Raw genomic sequence first — 16367 nt, 5'->3', positions numbered from 1 at the left:
ATTGAAAAGAAAGTCATACACTGGACAGTATAATCAGTGGACTTTCATACATTTCCAGAAACTACCTGTGGGATAATATTTACCTGATTTTCAGGTGATTGTGTCTCTGATGATGAGGAAGGCTCAGTGTCGGTCTTTTTTCCTGTATAATAAATATTAATTTAGTTACTACATTCACAACAAAGACAGTTTTTTCTCTCTCTCTCTCTTTTTCTCTCGCACACACATACACAGAGTATTCAATTATGAGATTTGATATAATTTTACCCAGATTGATTATAGCTGGGTCTCCTGCGAGGACATAAATGGCTTCGTACTGACTTTCATTTGCTGTAAACAAGCAAAAAAAAATTTTTTTCATTATGAATTCATACACATTCAATCAGTTATTTTTTCCTGTTTAAAGTATGTTCCATATTTAAAGTGTCGCTCTGTACGTCAAGTTTATTATTATTGCTAATAATAGGTTTTTCTCCAACAGAGTTATCCAAATTCTTTTTAAGCATTTTCTAACACAGGTATTTAGCCTAATAGCTACTGTAAGGGGCTGTGAACCATAAAAGGAGTCTTCAGTCTCTTGTAAATAGGCTTTCTTAGAGGAAAGCAGACATACACCAAACTTTTCAGACTTCTATTTTCCAAACTTCCACACTTCCAGCAAACACACCGAGTCTCTTTTTAACTCTACCATGCATGTCAGCCCGTGCATTCCATCTGCACATCCGCCAATTCCCTCTACATGCAACATATTAAACATAAATAAATAAATCTCACACTACCAATATAAAAAGCTTTTTTACAATTTTAGGCATTAGGTTTTAATGTTATGGCTGTTTGCTGTATACATAAAAGAAAAAAATTATAATAATTTTACTTACCAGCCACTCTAACATCTTCAATAGATTCATAGACATTATCTGGCTTTCTGTCATTAACAGCTGAGACATGGACAACAGTCAGCATTTTTGTTTTCATTTTCAGTCATTTTCAAGCCAATAAGACGCAATCAGTTTATCTGCAAAAAGTCACTTACTTTTCTTTTGGAAGTAGGATCTCAGCAGCAGCAGAACTACAAATACTGTTACAGCACTGGCTCCAACGGAGACAGGAATCACAATGCGACCTGGGAAAAAAAAAACAGAAAAACAAATTTAATCTAAACAAATGTACTAATTGTAACTATTAACATTACAAAATTACTGTCATTAAAAAGTAATCAGTTACATACTGATAAAAGTAACTAGTTAAGTTGGCTTGAGAAAGCCAACTTACTGATATCCGACTTAAACTTATTATTATTATTATGAGACTAAAATTATCAACTCTAACTCCTCCTAGAGCTTTAACTCTACAAACTCCAAACTCAGCCCAGATCTTCAGACTGATCTGACCGGGTGTGCTATATCTTTTCTAACTGGTCGGACTTACGGTTTTCCTAAAAATGACGTTTAAAACTGGGAAAAATCCCATAGACTTACATTGACGGAATGTTCAAATGAGCCAGCACTTTTCAAATTCCAACTGTCAAAATCCCCAGAATCCTTTGAGACTCATTCAAACTTCCCTTCTATATACTGTATTTCTAATCTATTCAAACTCATTCAAACTCATCTATCTATCTTAGAAACATGCTAGCAACTTTGCTAATCATGCTAGAAACATGCTAGCGCCTTGCTAATCATGCTAGAAACATGCTAGCGCCTTTGCTAATCATGCTAGAAACATGTTAGCAACTTTGCTAATCATGCCAGAAACATGCTAGCAACTTTGCTAATCCTGTCAGAAACATGCTAGCAACTTGCTAATCAATCCAGAAACATGCTAGCAACTTGCTAATCAAGCTAGAAACATGCTAGTAACTTTGCTAATCATGCTAGAAACATACTAGTAACTTGCTGATCATGTTAGAAACATGCTAGCAACTTTGCTAATCATGCTAGAAACATGCTAGCGCCTTTGCTAATCATGCTAGAAACATTTTAGCAACTTTGCTAATCATGCTAGAAACATGCTAACAACTTGCTAATCATGCCATAAACTTGCTAGCTTATCCTGTTAGAAACATGATAGCAACTTTGCTATTCATGCTAGAAACATGCTAGCGACTTGCTAATCATGCTAGAAACATACTAGCGACTTTGCTAATCATGCTAGAAACATGCTAGCGACTTGCTAACCATGCTAGAAACATGCTAGTGACTTGCTAATCATGCTAGAAACATGCTAGGAACATGCTAATCATGCTAGCGACTTTGCTAATCATGCTAGAAACATGCTAATCATGCTAGAAACATGCTAATGACTTTGCTAGTCATGCTATAAACATGCTAATCATGCTAGAAACATGCTTGCGACTTGCTAATCATGCTAGAAACATGCTAGCGACTTGCTAATTGTGCTAGAAACATGCTAGCGACTTTGCTAATCATGCTAGAAACATGTTAGCCACTTGCTAATCATGCCAGAATCATGCTAGCCACTTGCTAATCATGCTAGAATCATGCTAGCCACTTGCTAATCATGCTAGAATCATGCTAGCCACTTGCTAATCATGCTAGAAACATGCTAGCAACATGCTAGAAACACCCTAATCATGCTAGCAACATGCTAGTAACTTACTACAAATTCTAGCACCATGCTAGTAACTTGCTAATCATGCTAGCAATATGGTAGTAACTTGCTAATCATGCCTGAAACATGCTAGCAACATGCTAGTAAATTGGTAGTCATGTTAACAACATGCTAGTAACTTGCTAATCATGCTAGAAAAATTCTGGTAACTTGCTAATCATACTAGCAACATGTTAGTGACATTCATCAATGTGTGTAATGTGCGCTGCAGGTGCAAAACATTTTGGATTATTAGGTTGTTACAATTACAAGTTGTAGGCTAGTCAATATGGGTGGTATCTGACATTAAGGATCCGCAACTGTAACCACAAACTCCATAGTGAATGAATCTATCTATCCATCAATCTATATATCTGTAACTGACAGATATATATCTATCTGTCTGACACTATCTATCTATCTGTCTTTTAAACCTTTTAAACGTAAACTGTTTTAACTTTTTTAACTTCTTAAACTATTTTAAACTTTTCACACTTTTAAACTTCTATCTCCGGCTTTCTCAAGCCAACTTAAAGTTTGTCTAAACAAACTTTTTTATCTAGTTTTATAATAACATGCATTTAGAATATGGACCTTGTTTGTTTTGTGTCTGGGTGTTGTTGCTTTCTGGAGACTTAGGTATTTTTGCATGCACGCTGCTGGTGTCTGTTTTTGTCTGAACCTCTGTTGTCTGACTACCGAAAATATAATCTAAAATATAAAAGCAGATCAAAATCTGAACTGGTTATGATATACTTTCCTTCTCATTCCTTAAACGTGTAGGTTATTAATTTATTAGGATTTTAACTTAAACATAACATTTAGACTTTAGTGTAGTATATTGTAACAACATCAAACAAAAAAAGTTATTTACTACTAATCAGTAAGATCAGGCTGCAATAGCGATGCATAACATATAAACAGAATAAAACTACTCTGCCTGGCCAAAGGAAAAAAAAATAGCATACTGTAATTATTTACTAAAGCGGATTTAGTTTTGATTAAGTGCAGTTTATTCAGGTCATCAGCCAATTTCATTTTATTGCCACATAACATTGCTGAGCCCAGGCCTGCGACATAAGAGGAGGACCAGAAGGATCCCGGGAAATATTTCTGACAACAATGACGAGAGACATCCAGGTGATGTACAGTGCAAGCACTGACTCAGAGCTGTCGTATCACAGTTGGAGAGGTTTTACTGCCATGATCATAAGTACAAAAGATAGAACAATCCAGGAAGACAGTCCAGGCAGCAGCTTGTTATTCTAGATAGTGGAAAGCAATGTTGTGCTACAACCAGGTGCTACCTGGAGGAAGAAAGCAGCAGATGGAGAAGAGAGCAATCAAAGCATAACTGGTAAATTTGTAGTTACACATATAATAACAATAATAACAAGCAGTCTGGTTAGGCAGTTTTTAAAATATTAATGGAAAACCTGTAAATCCGTAAAAAGATTTGTAAAAATTACAGAAAAAATGGTATATAGGTAACACACAGAGCAGCAGCAGCAAGCAAATTGTGAAAAGTGAACTGGATCTCTTCTACTCACCTGTACTTTGAGTGCGTAGAGTTCCTTCTGTACTTTGTCTTACACCGGTTTTAAAACTTCTACTGTGAGTGTGAGGCGCTCTGGTGCTGGTTGCTTCGGTCACCTCTGTAAAGTTGTTCGCCTCAGTTCCTGTCTCTGTACAAACCGAATGTGAAAACATTATTAAGAATAACTAGAGACAAAGAGCTGACCCTCCCACTGACATACAACAGTGTTTTTTCCCCCTCATGACCTGCTGTGTCATGACATGTCATTCAAGCTTTGTTAGGTGAGGGAATGTTATTGTAATTTAAACAGTACCACATTTCTCAAAACAGAAACAAATTGATATACACTTAGAATTTTAAATTTAATTTGAAAATTGTTCAAAAAGAGCCAGGAAAAGCAAGCTACTGCTTCAATGAGAGAATGCTATTTAAGGAATAAACCACATGGGGGTGCTGTTACAGTAAAATTAACAATAACGAGTTGTTGAGATGAAGAAGACACTTTTGCCCCCATGAAATTGATTATTCCTAATTTTAGAGAAAAATATCAGTGATTCACATGTAGCATGCATTTGGACTATTGGTTAACTGTAGTCCTGATACCTGTGTGGGTTTGTTTTGTGTCTGGGTGCTGTTGCTCCATAGAGACTTACGTCCATTAGCATCTGCCACGCTGGTGGTTGTGTTTGTCTCAGTCACTGTTGTGTGACTGGTCTCCTGCCTTTCAGTGGTTAAATCTAAAATATAAAAGCAGATTAAAATCTGAACTGGTCATGTTTGTCTCCATTTACTCTCATTCCCTTACTATGTTTGTTGTTAATTTATTAGGAATTTCACTTAAACATAACATTTATACTTTATCGTATTATGTTGTTATCAAAAACAAGCAAAGGTTAGTGACTAATGACCAGTTAAATTTGGCTGCCATAGCAATGCAGAGAAACACTTAGGGACCAACAGAATGAAACTCCACTGCCTGGTTAGCTAGCACGCTATGGTCCATTGTGAATAACAATGTTTATGTAATCACATGTGAAAAGTGAACTTGGTCTCTTATACTCACCTGTACTCCAGCTACATGAAGACCCTTCTGTAACTTGTCCTACACTGGTCTTGTGATTGTCGTTTTGAGAAGTTGAAGTGGTTGTTCCTCCTGTCAGAGTCATCTGTATGGAGTTGTTCTCCTCAGGTATTCTCTCTGTACAAACTGACTGTGAGTCAACAGAGAAAAAGAGCTGCCCCTCGCACTGACATACAGTACAACAGTGTTTTATTGTTTGTTTGTTAGTTTGTTTTTCCTTCATAACCTGCCTGGACTTAGAAGTATGAACAAACATATAATTTAAGCTTTTTTAGTTGACGGGATGTTGTTTTAGTTTAAACAGTACCACATTCATGTAGCATATTTGAAAGCAGAAAAAAAATTATAGATATAAAAAATTTTAATTGAACATTTTACTTGAGAATCATTCAATAAGAAAAAGATAGCTATGCTATTTAAGGAATAAACCACATGGGGATGCTGTAGCATTAAAATAATCCATGACAGGTTGATGTACCAGCAATAACAGAACCCCTGTAGAAAATAATTGACTTTTCACTCAGCAGTGGATATGTTCCGAAATCCTTTAAATTAGCAGTTATTAAACCACTAATTAAGAAACCTGACCTCGACCCCTGTCAGCTGTCCAATTACAGGCCGATATCAAACCTCCCCTTTATCTCTACGATTCTGGAAAAGATAGTAGCTCAGACTATGTTCATATCTATATAGAAATGGCGTAAACGAACTGTATCAGTCAGGATTTATACATTTATTACATTTGAAGCACATGTAGATAATATTACCAGGATAGCATTCTTCCACCTCAGAAATATTTCCAAGATAAGAAATATATTGTCACTAAATGATGCAGAAAAACTAGTTCATGCTTTTATCACGTCTAGGTTGGATTATTGTAATGCCTTACTGTCTGGTTGTTCAACAAGGTGCTTAAACAAGCTTTAATTAGTCCAGAATGCAGCAGCGAGAGTCCTCACCAGAACCAGAAGATATGAGCACATCACCCCTATCTTATCTTCACTCCATTGGCTCCCTGTGGAATTTCGCATTGATTTTAAAATACTACTCTTGACATATAAAGCATTAAATGGTCTCGCGCCGCAGTACCTGAGCGAACTGCTAGTGTCTTACGATCCGCCACGCCTACTTCGATCAAAGGATGCAGGCTGCTTGTCAGTACCGCGTATTATTAAAACTAATAATAGTTAGTCTGCAGGTGGCAGACCTTTTTCTTACAAAGCCCCAAAGTTATGGAATAGTCTTCCAAATAGTGTTCGGGACTCAGACACAGTCTCAGTGTTTAAGTCCAGGCTAAAAACCTATTTATTTAGCCAAGCATTTTTATAAATAGATTTGCCTTAGGTAAAGGAGCAGATCTGGGGGACTCATGGACGTAGAGTATTATGGTGAACTGGTATGTTTGGATGCTGTCTTCCTCACTCTCATTGATCACTCAGGTTTGCTGACAGTGAGGTGATTGTTTGCTTTACATGTCAGGAAGCCCTCATGTTTGTGTTTCCTTCTGGCTCTCCCTTTTTAGTTATGCTGTCATACAGATCTGGCCTTAAAAAACGCACGTTTTCGAAAAAGGGATCCCACGACTTTCCGCGAGTGCGCGCGGCAAGCTGTGAAAATGCCCTTCAATACCTGTAGGGGGCAGTCGTGTTTCAGTCTAAAGTATTGTGTGTCTACTGAAGCCGAAAAATGTTATGTCTCTTAGGCGCCCATTGACGGCAAGCGACAGAGCTCATAAACGTGTCAAGCTCAAACTGATATGTATTTATTCTTCATTTTCATTCAGAATTATTATTATTAGTAGTAGTAGTTCTCCAAATTTATTAATATTATTATTATTATTATTATTGTAACGATAAAGATGTATAATGTTAGCCGATAATTATTCGCCTCGACACAGACGGGTACTGGTGGCTCAGTGGAAGGTAATTTGCCCGCCATGCGGGAGACCCGGGTTAAATTCCCAGCCAGTGCTCAAAATTCTGGTGCTATTCGCTAAAATACCATGATATAGCCATTACATTATCAAGTTATGCTTCAGTACTAAATGCATGTTTGCAATTGAGAATTTTTTTTTCTTAAGCTATGAAACACATTAGCACTCACCTCACAGTTGCTGTAATTTAATGATTATCATAAGCAAAAAGTGTAAAACAAAGGATTCACATTTATTACATTTTTACCCAGAGCGGGATTCGAACCAGGGTCTGGACGATTTTATAGGATATACGGATATTATACGGATATTATTTAAGCAACGGCACACCACGTGGAAAGCAACAAAAATGCTTCAATTTCATTGGCTGTCACTGAGTGTCAGCTATTCACGACTGGCCCCCGCGGAACACAGAATCCCCGGGCTTCGACTGCGCTTTCTCCATTCGTTATTACAGGGGCGGACTGGGACCAAAAAGTCTCCCTGGACTTCCTGGCCCACAGCAGCCCACACCATAATACATTGGCTCATTAATGTAGAGATACATTTTTAACACCAGTTACTAGTATAAAAATATAACACAATACAGAAATCAATGCTATTTAAACATGTTATTTGAAGTATCACTGAACATATATTGGGTCAAAGAAACGAAAAAAAAGAACATTAGGACAAACAACTATCTATAAAGACAATATTTTAAAAGGAATGGCAATAAAACTGAACAGGTAAGCTGAAATAAAATCAGTAGCAGCAGTAGCTCACACTAGTAAACTAGTTACTTATTTTAATTATTATGGTAGTCAATATTAACACGAAATAATGCTGAGAAACATTATTTCAATTAATATTGACTACCATAATAATTACTAGCACGAGTTAATGCTGCTACTAATTTTATTCTGTTTGATTGTCATTCTTTTTACTTGGCTCTGGTAGATCAGGGGAGACGTGTTGGTCATCATCAGCATGTATTATGATGTGGGATGTGGTGCGCTGCTGGGTCCAGCCTCACTGTCCCTGACCTGTTATAGGCAGAATCTGTTCATTTGAAGCATTTCACAGCATTTACCTCTAAAGCTTTTTCTTATTTTCGCGTAACCTTTTCTTCTTCCTCCTTTTCATTCATGGAAATTATTATTAATTTGCTCAGAAAATTCGCTGCATCGAGAAAGGATCAATATCTAAAAATTTAAAGATGCCCACGTGTGTGGACAAAGAATACAAAAGTGTATGATCTTTAATAAAGTTAATCTAATACAATATTGTTTCCAATGCTGAAGCAAACATGATTTAGTTTTAGTCTATTCATTGAATACAACGCGACAGCGCGCTCCGAGGTGAAGCGCACCCACAGTTACTGTAATCCCCCATCTCACCTTTACAACAAGTGTGAAGTCATCAAACCGGTTTTGCTGCTGGGGGAATTCACAGAATTGGGGGTTTTAAAACAAATTAACAAGACCGAGCAGACTTCAGACAGGGGGGGGCGGGAGGGAGTCTCGCCCGGGGAGCAATTCAGTGTAGAACCGCCACTGCCTATTTTCCACCACATCACGTACTTCCCTGATCTCGGACTAAACTCCGCGCTTTGCTTTTATAATGTGGAGCAAGCCCGAGATCATATTAACGTAGAATTCATCATTCAAAGTTATTCATATCAGTGTATAGTAAGTGTGATTTGAAAAGTGCTATAACTCCACCTGCCACAGTATAGGTGGAATTTTACCTAAACACTTTAGGTGAGAACGTATAGGTTAATATGTATAGGTGAGAACAGCTGATTCACACTTGGGAAGAGTAAATAATTTGCATTTGAATGTTGTCTGGCATTGTAAGCACACGCAGTGACACTAAAAGAACAATAGGATTAATAGAAATAGGAGGCACTAAAGAGGAGGATTTTAATTTAGACTATAAAAAAATTAAACTGCGTCTATTTTTAGGCGTGCCAGCTGCCACTTTTTAGTCTTATAATGCCCACATGACATGCTGGTACAGAGCTGGACCCGGGTTTGCACCCTGCGCTATAAAATACGAGTACGACGGCCATCCGCGGACAGCAGCTCCTGCCTCCGTCTGCTCGCGCTGGCTCTTCTTTGAAGTCTCTGGGCCGCGTTCCATTTGCCCCGTTTGCATGCCGCACTGCCGCGTTGTGTGCGCGCGTCTCACTCACACCGCGTAGTAAAATCCACTGTAAACCAACAAACCCCGAAGGGGAGGCGGCCTAACTCTGATTAATGTGCAAAAACTATATAATAAAACTATATAAGACTACATGCCTTTATAAGACTCAACTTTTATTTAAGCGCACTCACAATAACGAAAAAATGTGATTTTATAAATGTTTGAAAGCAAATAAGCTGCGCTGTTCTGTATTTTTTTTGGTGAACTTGAGCGCGTCAGAAAATAAACGCAAACGTTTTTTTAAATGGTCAGAGTCAGTCTGCTTGCTGTTTTCCCGACGCGTTCATAATCATTAGTCTACTTCTGCCGGTGCGCTCTGGAAAACTTTATGCATGCGGCTGAGCGCTGATTAAAACTATGGAGTAAATTAAAGAGGAGAATCACGATGCCGAATCAAAGTCCTGAGCCCAAACCTCATTTAAATTAAATTAACAAATACTATAAGTAAAAAAAAAAACAATAGCCCTCGTTTAGAAACCGTTTATAAATTCTTTCCGACATGAGTTGGCCCGGTGTTATGCGCAGAGCGCCGGGAGATTTCCTGAAGCTCCGAAATCACTGGGGCATTTTTTCTAAATAGATGCTATTGTTAATAACTGATGGAGGTTTTGAGCTGTATACACACACATTTTTGAGGGGTTTAAAACGAATTAGTCCGAGCAGACCTACATGAAAGGTGAGAAGTGAGTAACTGCGCGCGCTGTCGCGGTGTATATACTGTACAACACGCGTTCATCAACCTTTTGATAAAAACGCTGCCTTTTGTAAAGTGAAAGTACTTTACAAAAGACAAACTGCTTTATTTTAGTCATGAATTCACAATCACATCACATTCCAGCTATTATTTCCAGCCATGGTTAAATAATGTATGAAATAATTATTAAATGCTGGACACAAACAGCAAATATGATGATTATTATAAAATGCCAGAAGAAGCTCGTGGTCATAAAATAATATTTACTTAATAATATAATATATATTGTTCATTCATGTCTTCTGATGATGTCGACACATTTTTTACGTTTTAAATAAGATATGTTGGCATATTCACGAATCAGGACATTCGCATAGTTAAGACTATCAGCCTACTATCAGGTAATTAAATTAATTTCAACACCATGTAAACCGAGACATTGCCATGTCTTTTACTGTTTTGTCCCTGTTAAAACATTACAAAAAATATATAAGAAACTTATTAAGAACTTTAAGGCACGAATTTGGGCATCTCATTTCATCATTATGAAAATAATATGAAGCACATATACACACATTTATCATGAAAGATCTGTTGTAAAGCAAAATAAAATTCATGTTTGCTTCAGCATTGGGAACAATATTGTTTTAGACTAAGTAATTATACACAATTCTTCGTTGTACAGTACTTGGTCCGGCGTTTAAATAAAGTCCTTCCATGCGCCATCTGGCGGATATTCAGTGAAGCACAACACATTTATTTAAATTCCCGAATGTTGCTTACGGCAAGTCGCGGCGCACCGCGCGCTAAATTGAGGCATCCCGCGGGAAAACACGCGCAGTCTTAATGGCCACATCTGTAGTTAGTCCTGCCGGAGTCTCTGCTTGCACTCTGCACTAAATATACATTCACTTTTTACATTGTTCGACTGTGACCATACCTAACTGTTATTTCTTCATCTCTTTGCTCTTTCCTTTTCTGCTCTCTCCTCTCTCTTTCTCTCTCCCTCTCTCCTTTTTCCTCTACCTATCTTTCTGTCGAGCTATACATGTCGCTCCTGAGCTGCCAGTGATCCAGACCCCCCTCTGCCCGCTGGACCTCTCTAACTCATCCTGGAGTCCTGCTTCTGGTTGGAGATCTCATCACATGGATGCCCCCGTGTGGTCTGCCTGGAATGCGTGTGGTGACTGGGGTTGGTTCCACTTTTCCATGAAGGTGGTCCTGTCCTCGACTGATGCAGACAGCTGTTCTCTGAGGACCTGTGACTTCAGTCGCTCAATAGTTCAGGACTGAAATTTTTTACAGTCTACCTGAGCCTCCAGGAACAAACTGGACTTTAATCTTACACATCTCCTCTTATACTGAACTTCCAGTCTCGCATATTATTATGCACATCAATCCCTGCTATCTGTTTTCACCCAGATGAGGATGGGTTCCCTGTTAAGTCTGGTTCCTCTCAAGGTTTCTTCCTATTACCATCTCAGGGAGTTTTTCCTTGCCACTGTCGCCGTCGTCCTAGGCTTGCTCATCTGGGACAATCATATAATTTTAATTCATACACATTCACATTTCATACAAACTTAATTCTTTTGATTGTGTAAAGCTGCTTTGTGATGATGTAAATCGTTAAAAGCGCTATACAAAATAAAATTGAATTGAATTGAAATACAAGTTGTTGAGATAAAGAAGACACTTTTGCCCCCATGAAATTGATTATTCCTAATTTTAGAGAAAAATATCAGTGATTCACATGTAGCATGCATTTGGACTATTGGTTAACTGTAGTCCTGATACCTGTGTGGGTTTGTTTTGTGTCTGGGTGTTGTTGCTCCATAGAGACTTACGTCCATTAGCATCTGCCACGCTGGTGGTTGTGTTTGTCTTAGTTACTGTTGTGTGACTGGTCTCCTGCCTTCCAGTGGTTAAATCTAAAATATAAAAACAGATCAAAATCTGAACTGGTCATGTTTGTCTCCATTTACTCTCATTCCCTTACTATGTTTGTTGTTAATTTATTAGGATTTTCACTTAAACATAATATTTATACTTTATCGTATTATGTTGTTATCAAAAACAAGCAAAGGTTAGTGACTAATGACCAGTTAAAATTTGGGTGCCATAGTAATGCAGAGAAACACTCAGGGACCAACAGAATGAAACTCCACTGCCTGGTTAGCTAGCACGCTATGGTCCATTGTGACTTTTTTTTTTTTTTTTTTTTTTGAAACAAGATGCGAAGGGGGCTAGAAGGATCCCACAAGAACATATGTCTGAAAAAAATGACGGGTGAAAGTAGAGTGCCAGTGGTGGCTCATAGAGGTGGTATCACTATTTGAGAAGTTCACACAGACAAGGCAAGCAGCTTGTTATTCCAGATAGTAGCAAGCAATGTTATGCAAGGCCCTGGAGGTAGACCTCAGAGGTTGTGTTATTTGACCTCAGTGCAGCTTGTGACACTATTGATCATAGTATTCTCCTTCAGAGATTAGAAAATATAGTAATAATTTAGGAAACAACCCTCTTGTGGCCCAGATCCTATTTAACTGATCGTTATCAGTATGTAGAATTAAATGGTGATTATTCTGCATGTTCCAAAATGGAGTTTGGTATTCCACAGGATTCAGTTTTAGGCCCACTGCTTTTTTCTCTTCACAAGCTTCCTCTGGGCAACATAATTCATAACCATTGTATTAGTTTTCATTGTTATGCTGATGACACACAAGTATACGTGTCAGCAAAACCAGATGAGAAAAAACAGCTTACTAAAATTGAGCAATGTGTGCAGGACCTAAGAGATTGGATGCTAATTAACTTCCTTCTGCTTAATCCTGATAAGACAGAAGTTCTAATCATAGTACCACAAGCAGCTAGAAGCAAGCTTTCTGATCAAACTGTAACATTAAATTGCCTTTCAGTTCTATTAATTGCAACAGTGAAAGACATCGGAGTGATTATAGATCCCAGCCTTTCATTTGAAGCACATGTAGATATTATTACCAGGATAGCATTCTTTCACCTCAGAAATATTGCCAAGGTCACTAAACGTACAGAAAAAACAGTTCATGCTTTTATCACCTCTAGGTTGAACTATTGTAATGCTTTACTCTCTGGTTGATCAACTAGGTGTATAAACAAGTCCAGAATGCAGCAGCGAGAGTCCTCACTAGAATCAGAAGATACGAGCACATCACCCTTATCTTGTCCACTCTGCATTGGCTCCCTGTGAAATTTTGCATCGATTTTATAATACTACTCTTGACATATAAAGCATTAAATGGTCTCGCGCCGCAGTACCTGAGTGAACTGCTAGTGTCTTACGATCCACCACGCCTACTACGGCAAAGCTTTTTCTTACAAAGCCCCAAATTTATGGAGTAGTCTTCCAATTATTGTTCAGGACACAGTCTCAGTGTTTAAGTCCAGGCTAAAAACCTATTTATTTAGCCAAGCATTTTTATAAATAAATTTGCCTTAGGAAAAAGAGCAGATCTGGGGGACTCGTGGACAAAGAGTATTATGGTGAACTGGTATGTTTGGATGCTGTCTTCCTCACTCTCATTGATCACTCAGGTTTGTTGACGGTGAGGTGATTGGTTGCTTTACATCTCAGGGAGCCCTCATGTCTCTGTTTCCTTCTGGCTCTCCCTATTAGTTATGATGTCATAGTTAGTCCTGCCAGAGTCTCTGCTTGCACTCTGCACTAAATATACATTTACCTTATTCATTGTGTGACTGTGACCATACCTAACTGCTATCTCTCCTTCTCTTCTGCTCTCTCTATTCCTCTTTCTACTCCACTCTCTCTTCCTCTCTCTCTTTCCTTCTACCTGTCTCTCTGACTTGTCCTGGTGTCATGGTGTACTGCTTCTGGTTGGGGGTCTCGTCGTATGGATGCCCTGTGTGGTCTGCCTGGGATGCATGTGGTGACTGGGGATGGTTCCACTTTTCCACAAAGACAGTCCTGTCCTCGGCTGATGCAGACAGCTGTTCTCTGAGGACTTGTGACTTTAGCCGCTCGATAGTTCAAGACTGGAGTTTCCTACAGTCTACCTGAGCCTCCAATAATGGACTGGACTCAATTTTACCTTAAACACATCTCTTGTTATACTGAACTTCCCGTCTCACACAGTATGATGCAGATCAAAAGCTGCTATCCGTTCACCCAGATGAGGATGGGTTCCCTGTTGAGTCTGGTTCCTCTCAAGGTTTCTTTCTATTACCATCTCAGGGAGATTTTCCTTGCCACTGTTGCCGTTGTCCTGGGCTTGTACATCAGTGACTGTCTTATAATTTGATTCATACATGTTCACATCTCATACAAACTTAAATAATTCTTTTGATTGTATAAAGCTGCTTTGTGACAATGTCAATTGTTAAAAGCCCTAAACAAATAAAATTGAATTGAATTGGTGTGATAAAGCTGAGTCACTTTTGGAACCATGAAGTTCATTATATATAATTTTAGATAAAATAATTTTATTGAGTCATCTGTAGCATGCAGTATGACTTTATTAGCTTTTAAAACTAAACTGTAGTCCTGATACCTCCCTAGAGACTTACTTCCATTGCCACCCACCACATTGCTAATACTGTAGTTGTGTAATCCTTTTTATTTATGTATCCTTCTTTATGTATTATCCTTTGTTTTGTCTGGTTGTTGATGCAACCTGGAGACTTACTTTTGTATGTATTTGTCATGTTGCTGATGGTTGTGTTTGTTTCAGCCATTGTTGTGTGCTGTGTCTCCGTTCTTCCAGTGCTGAAAGCTAACATTTAAAATAAAATCTAAATCTAAACTAGTCCTTTTCTTTTTATTAGTTTAACATAGTTGTTAGGATTTAGATTTTTTTTTTATTGAACACAACAGTAAAAACAAACAAACAAAAAAACATTATTAAGTAGCATTAGTATGCATTGTGTAAAGACTTCGTAGAAACGTTTAAAGGTTAAGGCTAAACAATAATCTGATGATTTTAAATGTAATCAGTGATATTATTATTTCAGGTTGAAGCCCACATACATGTCTGTCTGTCTTTCTGTATGATGGAACTTTACAAAATGTATTAATACAAAAAAAAAAAATTCTGTAAGATTTATGCCTCATTTGTACAAAGTTGTACTTCTTTCATCATCAGTCAAATACACTTCCTGTTTAAAATAACCTATAAAATCTGGCACAGGACTGTTCATGACATCACTTTTACTCAACATATTGATATGATCACATACCACTCTCAGGTCTGTAATTCACACGCTTTCACATACTGTGTGACTGCTGCGAGTGTGTTTCCTCTAATGGCCCATCTCTTCTCATATAGCAGCGCTTCACTTCACTGCTTTAATTAGCACAATGGTTTTGAAATATATGAGACAATCTGGTTTTAAACTTCTTACAGGAAGAATAAATATACAATGATCAGTCTTGTACAGAATGTACATCTTTGATAATTCAGTTTTCAAAAGTTACATACCTTTTTTTGGAGTAACCCATCTTGTGTTTCACATTTGTCTGTGTTTTGTGAGAATTTGGGTGCTTAGTAGATGCATTACTCTCATTTCTGTGTGTTCTGCTTACTCTATGCATTTACGGTAAACTATCACATTGATTGGCTTTGTTGAGTGACGTGTATAGCCATGTCTACTTTAAACGGAAAAGTGTTTTAATTGTAAATAAAAACAAAAGCTGGCTGCTATGAAGTAATCTGGAACAAAGCTGCTCAAAACTGCTCACCTACTTAACATTTTCATTTAATTTAACTTTAGGCAAATACAGAAAGACTGGCAAAGGTTTATAAAATTTTGTCAAGCCAGTTGTTTTTGTGCTGCTGTGACAAAATTGGCTGGACAGACAGACAGACTTTTTCTGGGACTGTTTTTTGGTTCTTTAATGTATGAAATGTAAAGATACCATTGTTAGAGCTCTGACCAATGTACAGACAAAACCTTTCCTATAGGGGTGGGTGATATATCGGTTCTTTCAATTTATAGATAAGCAGTAAGATTAAGCTACCATAGCAATGCAGCAAAATCCTCAGTGACCTACCTTTTTTATCTTTTCCTTTACTGGTCCTGGGACTGTTGGTTTGAGAAGTTCCATTGTGAGTGTTAGGGGCTCTGGTGCTTGTCCCTCTTGTCAGAGTCGTCTGTGTGGGGCTGTTTTTCTTAGTTCCACTCTCTGTATGGACCAAACTGACTGTGAGTACATTATTGGGAATGAACAGATAATGAGGTCTAAACAGATACAGATGTGAGCAGGTGTTGGTGTGTAGTTTAACTTTCCTCTGAGGGATTGAGTAAGTGAGTAAGAGTTCAAAAGACAAACAAC

At 37.9% G+C, this 16367-nt stretch overlaps 2 long non-coding RNA genes across 2 annotated transcripts; both read right to left on the bottom strand.

Moving 5' to 3' along the window:
- Positions 1 to 261: 261 nt before the first annotated feature.
- LOC128518084 (uncharacterized) lies at positions 262 to 3315 on the bottom strand. The gene is made up of 4 exons (XR_008357562.1): positions 3205 to 3315; positions 1034 to 1123; positions 879 to 938; positions 262 to 330 (listed from the first exon to the last, which is right to left on the bottom strand). It is a non-coding gene; the product is annotated as an uncharacterized LOC128518084 (long non-coding RNA).
- A 1483-nt stretch (positions 3316 to 4798) lies between these two features.
- Positions 4799 to 11948, bottom strand: LOC128516216 (uncharacterized). Its single transcript, XR_008356749.1, has 3 exons — positions 11887 to 11948; positions 5211 to 5345; positions 4799 to 4884 (listed from the first exon to the last, which is right to left on the bottom strand). It is a non-coding gene; the product is annotated as an uncharacterized LOC128516216 (long non-coding RNA).
- Positions 11949 to 16367: the final 4419 nt, after the last annotated feature.

Source organism: Clarias gariepinus, chromosome 2 (assembly GCF_024256425.1).
Source record: "Clarias gariepinus isolate MV-2021 ecotype Netherlands chromosome 2, CGAR_prim_01v2, whole genome shotgun sequence".
NCBI lineage: Eukaryota > Metazoa > Chordata > Actinopteri > Siluriformes > Clariidae > Clarias > Clarias gariepinus.
The sequence above is the reverse complement of the archived record's forward strand: the minus strand, read 5'-3'. Positions and strand labels throughout refer to the sequence as shown.